At 44.8% G+C, this 12,500-nt stretch overlaps 1 protein-coding gene across 1 annotated transcript in view; it reads left to right on the top strand.

The window, feature by feature from the left end:
• FAM135B (family with sequence similarity 135 member B) overlaps positions 1–12,500 on the top strand; it is a 166,278-nt gene that overhangs the window by 51,955 nt on the left and 101,823 nt on the right. The gene's annotated exons all lie outside the window — the stretch shown is intronic.

The raw sequence follows: 12,500 nt of genomic DNA, 5'->3' as shown, positions 1-12,500 counted from the left end.
TGGGGGTATGAACTGGTCCAAACTAGCTAAATACCACCTCTGGTATACATGGGAAAGGGGGCAGAATTTTGCGCCCAGCATTTTACAGCAATTTTGGAGCAGTGGAGGAAATTGGAGGAAGAAGGTGGAGTATAAACCTAGTAACGATTGTATTTTTCGGAGTATAAGACACACCTTTCCCCTTAAAAAAGAGGCTGAAAATCTGAGTGTGTCTTATACACTGAATACAGCATTCTTTTCTCTCCAGAAACCCTGCCCCTTTCACCAAAACGGCCGTCCACAGCCTTTAGGAAGCTTTCAGAGTGCTCCTGGGGGCAGTGGAGGGCAGAAATGAGCAAAAAACGGCCATTTTTGCTCATTCCCCCCCCCCAGTCCCCAGGAGCACTCTATAAACCTAAAGGCTATCCATGCCCTTTTTTGACAAAAAATGGGCCTTTTTTTGCAAAAAAACCGGGCCTTTTTTTGCAAAAAAACCGGGCCATTTTTGGGAGGTTTGCAGAGTGCAAAACCTTTTTTTTATTATTTTGCCCCCTCAAAACCTTGGTGCGTCTTATACTCCGGTGAGTCTTATACTCCAAAAACTATGGTAAACAAACAAAAAATAGCCCAGTCATGACTAAGTATTAAACTCAAAGCTATGGTTTTCCTAATAGTAATGTATGGCTGTGAAACTTGGACCATAAGGAAGGCTGAATGCCAAAGAATTGATGTTTTTGAATTGTGATGCTAGAGAAGGCTCTTGAGAGTCTCTTGGACTGCAAGGAGGTCCAATTGGTCTATCCCAGTGGTGGGCAACCCGCGGCTCGGGAGCCACATGCGGCTCTTTACACCCTTTAATGCGGCTCTTCTGTGTGCCGGGTGCCCGCTCCCCTCCCTCCTCTCGGGCTTCGGAGGGAAGCTTCTGCAAAAGCCCGGGCGAGTGACAACCAATTTTGGTCCTATGACTGCAGAATGCTGCAAAATACCATAAATGCAGGCCAGTTGTTGAGTGTTTCAAATGTGATTGGAACACTCAACAAGGTGACCACAGTGTGTGTGTGTGTGTGTGTGTGTGTGTGTGTGAGTGAGTGAGAAAGACAGACAGAGAGAGGAACAGAGAGAGGGAGTGAGGGAGGGAATCAGAGAGAGACTGACAGACACACACACACACACAGACAGAGAGAGACAGAGAGGGGGAGGGAGGGAGAGAAAGATAGACAGACAGAGACACACACACAGAGTGAGTGATTAAGTGAATGAGTGAGAGACAGACACACCCACATACACAGTGTGACAGAGAGAGAGGAAGGGAGGGGAGAGAGACAGAGGGAGAGACAGAGACAGACACACACACAGAGTGAGTGAGAGACAGACAGACAGGCACACACACAGAGTGACAGAGATGGGGGAGGGAGGGAGAGAGAGACAAAGAGCCAGAGAGAGAGAGAGAGAAAGAAAAAGAAAAAAAGAAAGAAAGTGGGAGAGAGAGATGAAATTAGAAACAACAACATACAAACCTGACTTACTCAAACTATCCAAGGAAATGCAAGGCCAATGTTCACATTAGTGGTTGTGACTTTGTCAGTCAATGTCAGGATGTAATTTTTTCTACATTGTAAGGCAAATTTTACGGAATTTAACGTTATTGATAAATAATATCGTTCTAAAGTTTTTGTTTTATTAGTTGTGTTATTTGTATCCTCCCGACCTATGTGGATACTTGCATGCAGAATATTCTCAATAAAAACTTATTGAAACTAAAAACAGTGTACCATCCTATGTATTTTTGGTTTTAAAAATGTGGCTCTCAAAGTAAATTTCAATCGTGGTTTTGGCGAGATTTGGCTCAGTTGAAAAAAAAGGTTGCCCACCACTGGTCTATCCCAAAGGAGATCAACCATGACTGTTCTTGGGAAGGGCCAATGCTGAAGCTGAAACTCAAATCCTTTGGCCACCTAATGAGAAGAGAGGACTCCCTGGAAAAGACTCTGGTGCTGGGAAAGACAGAAGGCAAAAGAAGAAGGGGACAACAGAGGATGAGATGGTTAGATGGTGTCATCAACACAATGATTATGAGTTTGACCAAACTCCAGGAGACAATGGAGGACAGGGAAGGTTTGGAATCCAATTCCTTTGAAATCCCCAAACATTCTGAACATGAATGATCCAACAAGTATTTGCCTAACTTTTGAACCAGGTACTTCACTCCACACCAACCAGGTGACCATTGAAATATAGAAGTAGGGTAATAAACAATGAAGATAATGCTCTAAGGCTCCCGGCTGTCGAACTCCTGGCCCATGGGCCGGATGCATTGCATGCTGGCTACACCCATGCCCAGTTTAGCCAAGGGGAAGAAAGTCCTGAAATGTCACTTGATGACGCCATTTGACAATGTGAGTTTGACAAACCTGTTCTAAGAGATAATGCAGGGAAGAGCTCTGTGAAAATAGAACTTACTGCTAATTGGGATATTTTTGGAAGATTTACTCTAGAATCCCGTTATGAATGAAGATGTTGGGAGGCTGCCTTCTTATTCATGCCTCACCATTTTTAGATTACTCTTCTTAACAGCCTTGTTTGGTATCTTCTAATTTAGCCAATCAAATGCATAAATATCAAAATTGGGTTACAAAATTTGGGGAAATCAAAGATCTATCTATCATTTATCTGTCTGTCTGTCTGTCTATCTATCTATCTATCTATCTATCTATCTATCTATCTATCTATCTATCTATCTACAGTATCTTTCTCTGTCTCTCTCTGTCTCTCTCCTCTACGTCTGTCTGTCTGTCTGTCTGTCTGTCTGTCTGTCTGTCTGTCTGTCTACCTACCTACCTACCTACTGTATCTTTCTCTGTCTCTCTCTGTCTGTCTCCTCTCCATCTGTCTGTCTGTCCGTCCATCCATCCATCCATCCATCCATCCATCCATCCATCCATCCATCCATCATCTATCAATCTATCATCTATCAATCTATCTATCTATCTATCTATCTATCTATCTATCTATCTATCTATCTATCATCTATCTATCATCTATCTATCTATCATCTATGTATCATCTATCTATCTACCTATCTATCTATCTATCATCTATCATCATCTATCAATCTATCATCTATCTATCTATCTATCATGATCTATCATGGTCTATCATCTTTCATCCTCTCCTTGTTTGGCTTAAGCAGGCAAATAGACCTGGTAATCCTCCCTCCCTCCCTCCCTCTCTCCCTCCCTCCCCTGGTAATTGTCCCAAAGTCAACCAGCTAGTTTTCTTGCCTAAATGCAGGATTAAAACTCACACTTTCCCAATTTCTACTAGGGCAAAGTGGCTTTACATGTTCTATTATTCTAAATGTTCCATATACTCATTTTTCAATTAGCTGCCATATGTATATAATTCTCAAAACACTAAACAGCCCTTTTTCAACTTGTTTGTCAATAGCCATCACTGAATTAGGGAAGCTACTGAGATTAATAATGCTCTGTGTTTCTGAATCTTGGTTGCATGAGGGATCAGATGAAGTGGAAGCCTAGATGACACTTTTAAGGTTTTGTTGTGATTCTACGCTCCAAGGAGCCTTAGACTGTAATTAAAGTTTAGACTTTTCAGCCTTGTATAAGTCTTACCAGAAATAACCCAGTCTCGATTTAGTACACTTATTCCTAATATAAGGCAAAGACATAAATCAAGGAGTCTACTAGATTGTATCAAATAATAAATAGCAAAAATATAGTAATATGTTTCTATGTTGTTTAGAGGATATTTTGGAATAAATCAATTTGTATATTCCATCAGCAGAGTGAAGCTGTGCAAAATGTTGAGTGGAGAGCAAGCAAATGAAAATTTATTGTCTCTTTTAAACAGAAAGCATGAAGTTATTTATTGAGTTATGAAGGACAAGCATATATAATGTACTGGGAAGAAAAACCAACGTGAGGATTCTTCACATCTAAATCTGCTCCATCAAATCTCATTTTATAACTTCGGAAAAGTTTTCCAAATCACCTTAAAAAAGTCTGAGAATCTTTACTGAGATGAAAAATAAAGTTAGCCATATCTGCCTTAGTTCAATTAGTACTTAGTTTATCTGCTCAGTTCATAAAGTATCTTCATTCTATTCTCCCTTGTTCTAAGGTCATATAGTATATGCAAGGGATCTTAGAGAATTTGTTGACAAATTGTGGGCTACGAGATTGAAATTAATATTAATAAGAGGCTTTTGACATTATTTCCAGAAAGAAATGCATAGCTTCTCAAAATCTGCAGAGTAAACGTTGGGCCCGAATTTATAAATAGTTTGGTTGAATTGAAACTACTCTGAAATAATGAAATGACAACCCAGAGAATTCATACTTTCAAAACATTTCCATATAATGGAGAACCCTCCCCCTCCCTCCCTCCCTCCCCCTCCCTCCCTCCATCTCTCTCTCTCTCACCCTCTCTTCTTTCTCCCTCTCTCCCTCCGTTTCTCCCTCCATCTTATTCTCCCTCCCTCTCTCCCTCCCTTATTTCTCCCTCCCTCCATCCCCCTCTCTCTTTCTCTCCTCTCTCCCTCCATCCCTCCCTTCTTTCTCCCTCCCCCTCCCTCCCCCTTTCTCCCTCCATCCTTTCTTTCTCCCTCCCTTCTTTCTCCCTCCCTCTCTCCCTCCTCCCTCTCTTCCTTCCTTCTTTCTCCCTCCCCCCTTCCCTCTCTCCCCCCTTCCCTCCCTCCCTCCCTCCCCCCTCTCTCTCCCCCTCTCCCTCCCTCTCTCTCTTCCCCCTCCCTCCCTCTCTCTCCCTCCCCCCTCCCCCGTCTCTCTTTGCGGAGATCTCTGTTTGTAAGAATAATTTAACCTCCAATTTTAATTTTACGTAAAAGGTTATTGATATTTTGTTAGCTTTGGTTGGTACAAATAGACTAAGAGTCTAAGCCTTTTCATGTAGTTCACATTTAAATCCCCTTTAAAATCAGTCTGAAATAACCCTCAATTTACGGCTACAATTGGGACCAGAATTTTGGATTGCTAAGCAAGGAGGTTTTTAAGTGAGCCATGCTTGATTTTTCCACCATTATGCCATGGATTGTTAAGTGAATCCCTGCAGTTGTTAAGTCAATCAAAGGGTTGTAAAATAAATCTGGCTTCCTCCCTTTGGACTTTGCTTGTCGAAAACTAGTTGGGAAGGTCACAAATGGAAGGTCGCATGGCCCCAGGATGCTCCTATGTTTGAAGTCCATGCCAGTTGCCTAGGGCCCAAATTTGGTTCAAATGTGCCATGCCCCCATCAAAGCCTGAATCTGCAGAGGAGGACAATCCAGAGCTGGAGCCAACGGAGTTCGATTTTTTTGAAAAAAAAAAAAGCACCCTTGCAAATTCTGTACGTTAGCTTAGCACTATCAGATTTTCAATTGTTCTTCACCCTGACATTTCAATACGAATCAGAAGGGTGCAATGTGGGTGAAAAACTCCAGCAATTCTGGGGAAGCAGAAGAGTTTAAAATAAAACCGAGTAAACTATTCAGACCAATGGGCCTTTTCCACCGATGAGTTTTTCCTTTCCTTTCCTTTGCAGATCTCCCCCCCCCCCTGCAGTGCAAATGTTCCACTGTTTTGACTCAAAACCCTGTCACTTTAATTACTGAAAGCATTCAGCACCTAGGGAGTAGGTGATTAAATGCAAGTCAATGCTATCATCAGTTTATATTCTTTTTTTGGGGGGTGGTGGTGGTGGTGTTGTTTTTAAAGATCCATCCATTAAACTCAGGGCAAGGTACATTCTGTTATTTCTTGGCAGCGTAATTGCCTTTTTCCCATCCCTGCAGGAAAAACTTCCAAAAATAAATAGCTTGTTGTAAGATTGAGTAAGCATTTGGCTGGGCATCAGCAATTTTGTGATCATGCCTTCAAACAAGCAAAATGTTTGGTTTCTGATGGAATTAAAATAGAGTCACTGAAGGAGATATTTGCTCCCAGACAATAGAAAAAAAAAACCAGTAACAATGACTCTGGAGCAGGAAATATGCAGCCTTAGAAGAGCAGTGTTTGAGCATAGATGCATGGCTGGTCAGCAAAAGAGTCCCATGCATTATTTTAACATTAAATGTTTCTTTCTCCCAGAGCAATCACTGGAAATGAGCAAGAAAAGAGAAGATATGTAGGAAGGGGAGGGAAGGAAGAAATAGGAAAGGAGAGGAAGGATGGAAGGGATAGAAAGTGAAGGAGAGAAGGTAGAAGGGGGAAGAGGAAGAGAGGAGTAGGAGAGAGGCAAGGGAAGAAGGGAAATGAGAGGAGGAAGGAAGGAAGTAGAGAAGGGAGGGAGGGCAAAAAGAAGGAAAAATAGGGTGGTGAAAACATAAAATAGGTGTATGGGATGGTAAGCAAAGCAACACAAAATGCATACTTTAAGCTTTTATATGGAAAAATAAATATGTAAAAGTGATCAAGATAAATATGAATAATAACTATGTGAATGTATACCTGTAACTGCATGTAAGACAATAAAAATGTTTATCTATCTATCTATCTATCTATCATCTATCTATCTATCTATCTATCTATCTATCTATCTATCAGACAGACAGACAGACAGACAGACAGACAGACAGACAGACAGACAGACATATATATGTTGTATTTGTGCTGATAAATAAATAAAGGGAAACTAGTATGGATCCATTTCAAGCTATTTAGCTCTCATCAGCTAGCCATACCCTTACTGGGATTTGAACCTGGGCTGTGTTATATATTAGGCAGATTTGTTAGCCACTAAGCCACAGGCTCTTCTCCTTTATCAGCTGAGCCAGGGAAATAGGAATGTATTTGTGTTACAACCTCTGGTATGCCCAAATATATGGGCATACCATATATTATATAATATAATATATAACACAAATACATACCTATTTCCCTGGCTTAGCTGATAAAGGAGGAGAGCCTGTGGTGTAGTGGCTAACAAATATTTCTTAATATATAACACAGCCCAGGTTCAAATCCCAGTAAGGGTATGGCTAGCTGAATAATAATAATAATAATAATAATAATAATAATAATAATAATAATAATAATAATAATAATAATAATAATAATAATAATAATAAAATTTATTTCTTAGCCGCACCCTCTCCCGAAGGACTCGGGGCGGCGTACAGTAAAAAACACATAAAATACAATATGGACAATACACACAAAAAATAAACGAATACGTGTACATGGAGGAGGTAGGCAGATGAATAAAGACAATTAAAAACACAATTTAAAATCCCCTAATAAAATTCCAAAAACCACAAAATTAAAAAACCCGTCAGGAGCAGTGTGAACGAACTATGGTTGAGCCAGGCCAGCTACTTGGAATAGGTGGGTCTTGAGCTTTATCCGGAAGGCACGGAGGTCAGAGGTGGTCCTAATATCAGGGGGAAGGTCATTCCACAGGGCTGGGCCCGCTACAGAGAAGGCTCTGCTCCTAGACGCCGCCCCCCGACATTGTCTGGTGGACGGCACCTGGAGGAGTCCCTCTCTGTGCGAGCGAATTGGTCGCAGGGATGTATGGGGCAGGATACGATCCCGCAAGTAGCTAGGTCCTGAGCCATGGGGCACTTTAAAGATCATTATCAAGACCTTGAAATGCACCCGGTAGACCACAGGAAGCCAGTGCAGCTCGCGCAGGAAAGGTGTCACATGGGAGTACCTTGTACTCCCCATAATTACCCGCGCGGCCGCGTTCTGGACCAACTGTAGTCTCCAAGTGCATTTCAAGGGAAGCCCCATGTAGAGAGCATTACAGTAGTCCAGGCGAGACGTCACCAGCGCATGAGTGACTGTGTGCAAGGCATCCCGGTCCAATAGGGGGCGCAATTGGCGCACCAGGCGAACCTGGTAGAACGCCCCCCTTGCCACGGCCGTCACATGGTCATCCACGGACAGCCGAGCATCCAGGAGGATGCCCAAATTGCGCGCCCGCTCCACCGGGGCAAGTTGTACGCCCCCGATGGCCAGAGATGGAATTAACTGGTTGAACCGGTGGGCCGGAACCCACAGCCACTCCGTCTTGGAGGGGTTGAGCTTGAGTCGGTTGTCATCCATCCAGACCCGTACGGCTTCCACACACCGGGACATCACTTCGACGGCCTCGTTGGGGTGGTTCGGGGTGGAGATGTACAGCTGAGTATCATCAGCGTACAGATGGTATCCCACCCCGAAACCACGGATGATCTCACCCAGCGGCTTCATATATGTGTTGAACAGGAGTGGCGAGAGGACCGACCCCTGTGGCACCCCACAGGTAAGGGGGGTTAGAGTCGACCTCTGCTCCCCTGTCAACACACGTTGCGTCCGGCCGGAAAAGTAGGAGCCGAACCACCATAAAACAGTGCCCCCGACCCCCAACCCCTCCAGTCGGTGCAACAAGATACCATGGTCGATGGTATCAAAAGCCGCCGAGAGGTCTAATAGGACCAGGATAGAGGAACAACCCCTATCTCTGGCCCTCCAGAGATCATCCACCAACGCGACCAAGGCCATCTCCGTGCTGTGCCCAGGGCGAAAGCCGGACTGGCGCGGGTCTAGATAATCATTTTCCTCCAGATGTCATGGAAACTGATAAGCCACCACACTCTCTACAACCTTCGCCAGAAAGGGAAGGTTGGAGACAGGACGATAATTGGCCAGCTCCGTAGGGTCCAGGGAAGGCTTCTTGAGCAAGGGTCTCATCACCGCCTCTTTCAAGGAGGCTGGAAGAGACCCCTCACCCAGCGAAGCATTCACTAGGCCCAGGAGCCAGTCTCGTGTAACCTCCCAGGATGCCAGTACAAGCCAGGAGGGACACGGGTCCAGTAAACATGTGGTAGGTCGCAGTCGTCCACGCACTCTGTCCAAATCCTCGATGGCAACCAAGTCAAACTCCTCCCAGATTGGTCTCTCAAGACTCGCCACGGACGCCTCTACAGGGCCACTGAAAGGGACCCAATCCTTCCGGATTTGAGCGATTTTATCCTGCAGATATTTCCCAAATTCCTCTGCCCTACCCTGTAAAGGGGCCTCCCGCGGCCTCTGAAAAAGGAGGGAGCGGGACACCCGAAACAGGGCGGCAGGGCGGTTCTCTGCGGATGCAATGAGAGTGGCACAATATTGACGTTTGGCCACTCTCAATGCCACAAGGTACGTCCTTAAATGGGCTCGTACCTGTGTCCGGTCAAATTCGGAATGGGAGGATCTCCAACGACTCTCTAGGCATCTCTTGCGGCGCTTCATCACCCTTAGCTCCTCGGTAAACCAAGGGGCCAGGGTGGAGCGTTGCCGCCGGAGAGGCCGCAAAGGCGCCACCCGGTTCAAGGCCCCGGTAGTCGCATTGTTCCACGCGACCACCAGGTCATCTACCCGAGGGCGGGTCAGGGCCGCAGAAGGTGGCCCAAGCTCCATCTGGAACCTCTCTGGTTCCATCAGGCGCCTGGGGCGGAACCATCTAGTATTTTCCGGTTCCGCCTCCCCGCAGCGGGGGGTAGCACCAGGGAAGTCAAGTCGGAGGAGTGAGTGGTCTGACCATGACAGGGGAGTGATGGTTAAGTCCCCTCCTCCCAGATCACTCAACCACTGGCCAGAGACAAAAACAAGGTCCAAGGTGTGACCTCCCTCGTGTGTCGGGCCCTGAATCAATTGAGTCAGGTCCATGGCTGTCATGGAGGCCATGAACTCCCGAACCCCCTTGGATGCTTCTCCCACCGATGGCAGGTTAAAGTCCCCCATCACTAAGAGTTTGGGGGTCTCAACCGCCACCGATGCGATCAGCTCGAGGAGTTCGGGCAGGGCCGCTGATGTATAGCGAGGAGCCAGGTATACTATCAGCAGGCCCAACTGTCTCCCAGGGCCCCATTTCACAACAAGGGATTCACATCCGGACGTCTGTGGCACAGTGGACTCCCTCGGCTCTAAGTCCTCCCGAATAATCACTGCTACCCCACCACCCCTTCCCTGGGCCCGGGGCTGGTGAAATGCTCGATAACCTGGCGGGCACATTTCCACGAGGGGTAAACCTCCCTCGTGGCCCAACCAGGTCTCCATTATTCCCGCGAGGTCCGGCTCCCCCTCCGAAATTAGATCGTAAATGAGGGGGGCCTTGTTAACGACGGACCTCGCATTGCATAGCACCAGCCTCAGGCCCTGGGTCTGGAGCTCCTGACCACCTAGAACATGGGGGTTGGTACATGCGACCGGGTGTAACCAGCACCCATGGTCTCCCAACCGACTGCGAGTTTTTAATCTGTCCTCGTATCTGCCCCTCCCTACGACCGTTGGAATCAAAAGGCCCTGCACTGGAACGACATCCTCCCCCTCCTCCTCCCTTCCGCTCCCTCTGCTCGTGACCACACCTAGTGACCTGGCTCTGTCCTCGCTCCTGACCTGACCCACCCACCCCCCAACCCCGGAACCCCTACAAAATTTTAAAAAACAGTTAACTAAAAAACCCCTAAGTCTCCGCTTCCTCCACCTCTCGAGATTAATAAATCCGTCATCAAGGTGGGCCCTCGAAAGGGCGGAGGGCCACACCTGCGAGAGGGGGGACTCCTGCAGTAGGATGAGGTCTGCTCTTGAGTACATATGATGTTGAAAAGAGATTCGCCAGGGCCTAGGAACTGTGCTGTGGATGTTCCAGCCAAAGTACCATGATCCAGTATAGTTTGAAGAAGTTGAAAAAGCTGGGCTTTTTGAGAGCTAAATAGCTTGAAATTGATCCATACTAGTCTCCCTTTATTTATTTATCAGCACAAATACAACACAAATATAAAAAGGCAACGTTAAAAATAAAAATATGGGTTTCTGCCTGGATGGTTTTCTGTGATGAGCCGAAGGACAGAAAGAGGGAGTAGTGAACTCCCTCCCATATTTGGGCATACCAGGGGTTGTAACACAAATATATATATATATATATATATTTTGTAACACAAATATATATATATATATATATATATATATATATATATATATATATATATATATATATATATATATATATATATATATATATATATATATATATATATATATATATATATATTTGCAACGTTTCGGCAGGATCTCACCTGCCATCTTCAAGCGTGGGCTTAAAATGGGAATGGAGTTGCCGTCTTTACACCCGTGAAAATCTACAAAAACATATATATAAATAGCTTGAAATAGATCTATACTAGTCTCCCTTTATTTATTTATCAGTACAATTACAACACACACACACACACACACACACACACACATATATATATATACATACACACACACACACACATACATACATACACATACACACACACACATACATACATACGTGTGTGTGTGTGTGTGTGTTGTATTTGTGCTGATAAATAAATAAAGGGACACTAGTATAGATCTATTTCAAGCTATTTAGCTCTCATCAGCTAGCCATACCCTTACTGGGATTATATATGCTGGTTTTGTTGTATTCGGGTCTTTTCCCGTGTAAGGTTATATATATATGTTGCATTTGTGCTGATAAATAAATAAAGGACCTTTATTTATTTATCAGCACAAATGCAACACAAATGTAACAAGGCAACATAAAAAATGTCTTTCTGCCTGGATGGCTCCTAGGGTGAGCTGATAGACAGAAAAGAGAGAGAGAGAGAGAGAGAGAGAGAGAGAGAGAGAATATGTGTAGCTCAAGGTTGAACTGTGGGGTTCTTGGTGGTCTCTGAGCTTGAGTCTTTTCTTGTAGTCTGTGATGTTGCCGATGATGTGACTGTTGGAAGAAATGTCTATCTGGGCTCAGTTCCAAGTGAGGAGAAAGACACTAGAAACCTTGAGGCTGATTGGAAAGATTGTTTAATGGTAAAGCAGAGCCACCAAGCATGTGTGATTCTGGGTACCTGACCACATGGAGTGGAGAGTGCGGGTTATTTATACTCTCTCTTGGGCCTTGCCCTTGAGCTTCCTGTTCCTGTGGCAAGCACATGTATTCTCTTGGCTGTAGTCAGACTCCCATGGGGCCATGTGAAGTCATCTTTGGTTGAACTTTGGGCTGATGCAATATCCCTCAGGGATTTTGTAATGCAGTGAACCCAGCTGCCAGATAATCCTATAATGTCTTCATCCCATCACCTTGGAGCTGAAGGGCTTTTGTCTTGAAGATAGGCTGGGCCAGTCCTGCTCAATGGGCACCAAATATCTGCTGGGAGCAGGGAGCTGAAGCTCTGAGTTTCTGCCTCCTTTAAGATTTCTATTTCTCTTTTAGTGGAAATATAATAGTCTGCCTTTTTAATATTTCCTAAAATATTTCATTCTTGTAAGAGTGGGGTGGGTGCTAACTTTCTACATTACCCAGCTGAGTGATGAAACATCTGTAAGAAAACCACTGAGCTCAGAGAGCACCAAGGACCATGCTGGAATTGCATGACATGGGATTGACGCATTTTATTTCACTCCTGGATAAAGTGGAAAGAAGGACCAGGGATTCTGGCAAAAAGAAGGATTAGAGGGGATGTGGTATCAGTATTTCAGCATTTAAGGGGCTCCCACAAAGAAGAGGGGGTC

The sequence above is a fragment of the Natrix helvetica genome, assembly GCF_964273705.1.
Source record: "Natrix helvetica genome assembly, chromosome: 4".
Classification (NCBI taxonomy): Eukaryota; Metazoa; Chordata; class Lepidosauria; order Squamata; family Natricidae; genus Natrix; species Natrix helvetica.
This window is presented reverse-complemented; position numbering and strand designations above follow the sequence as displayed.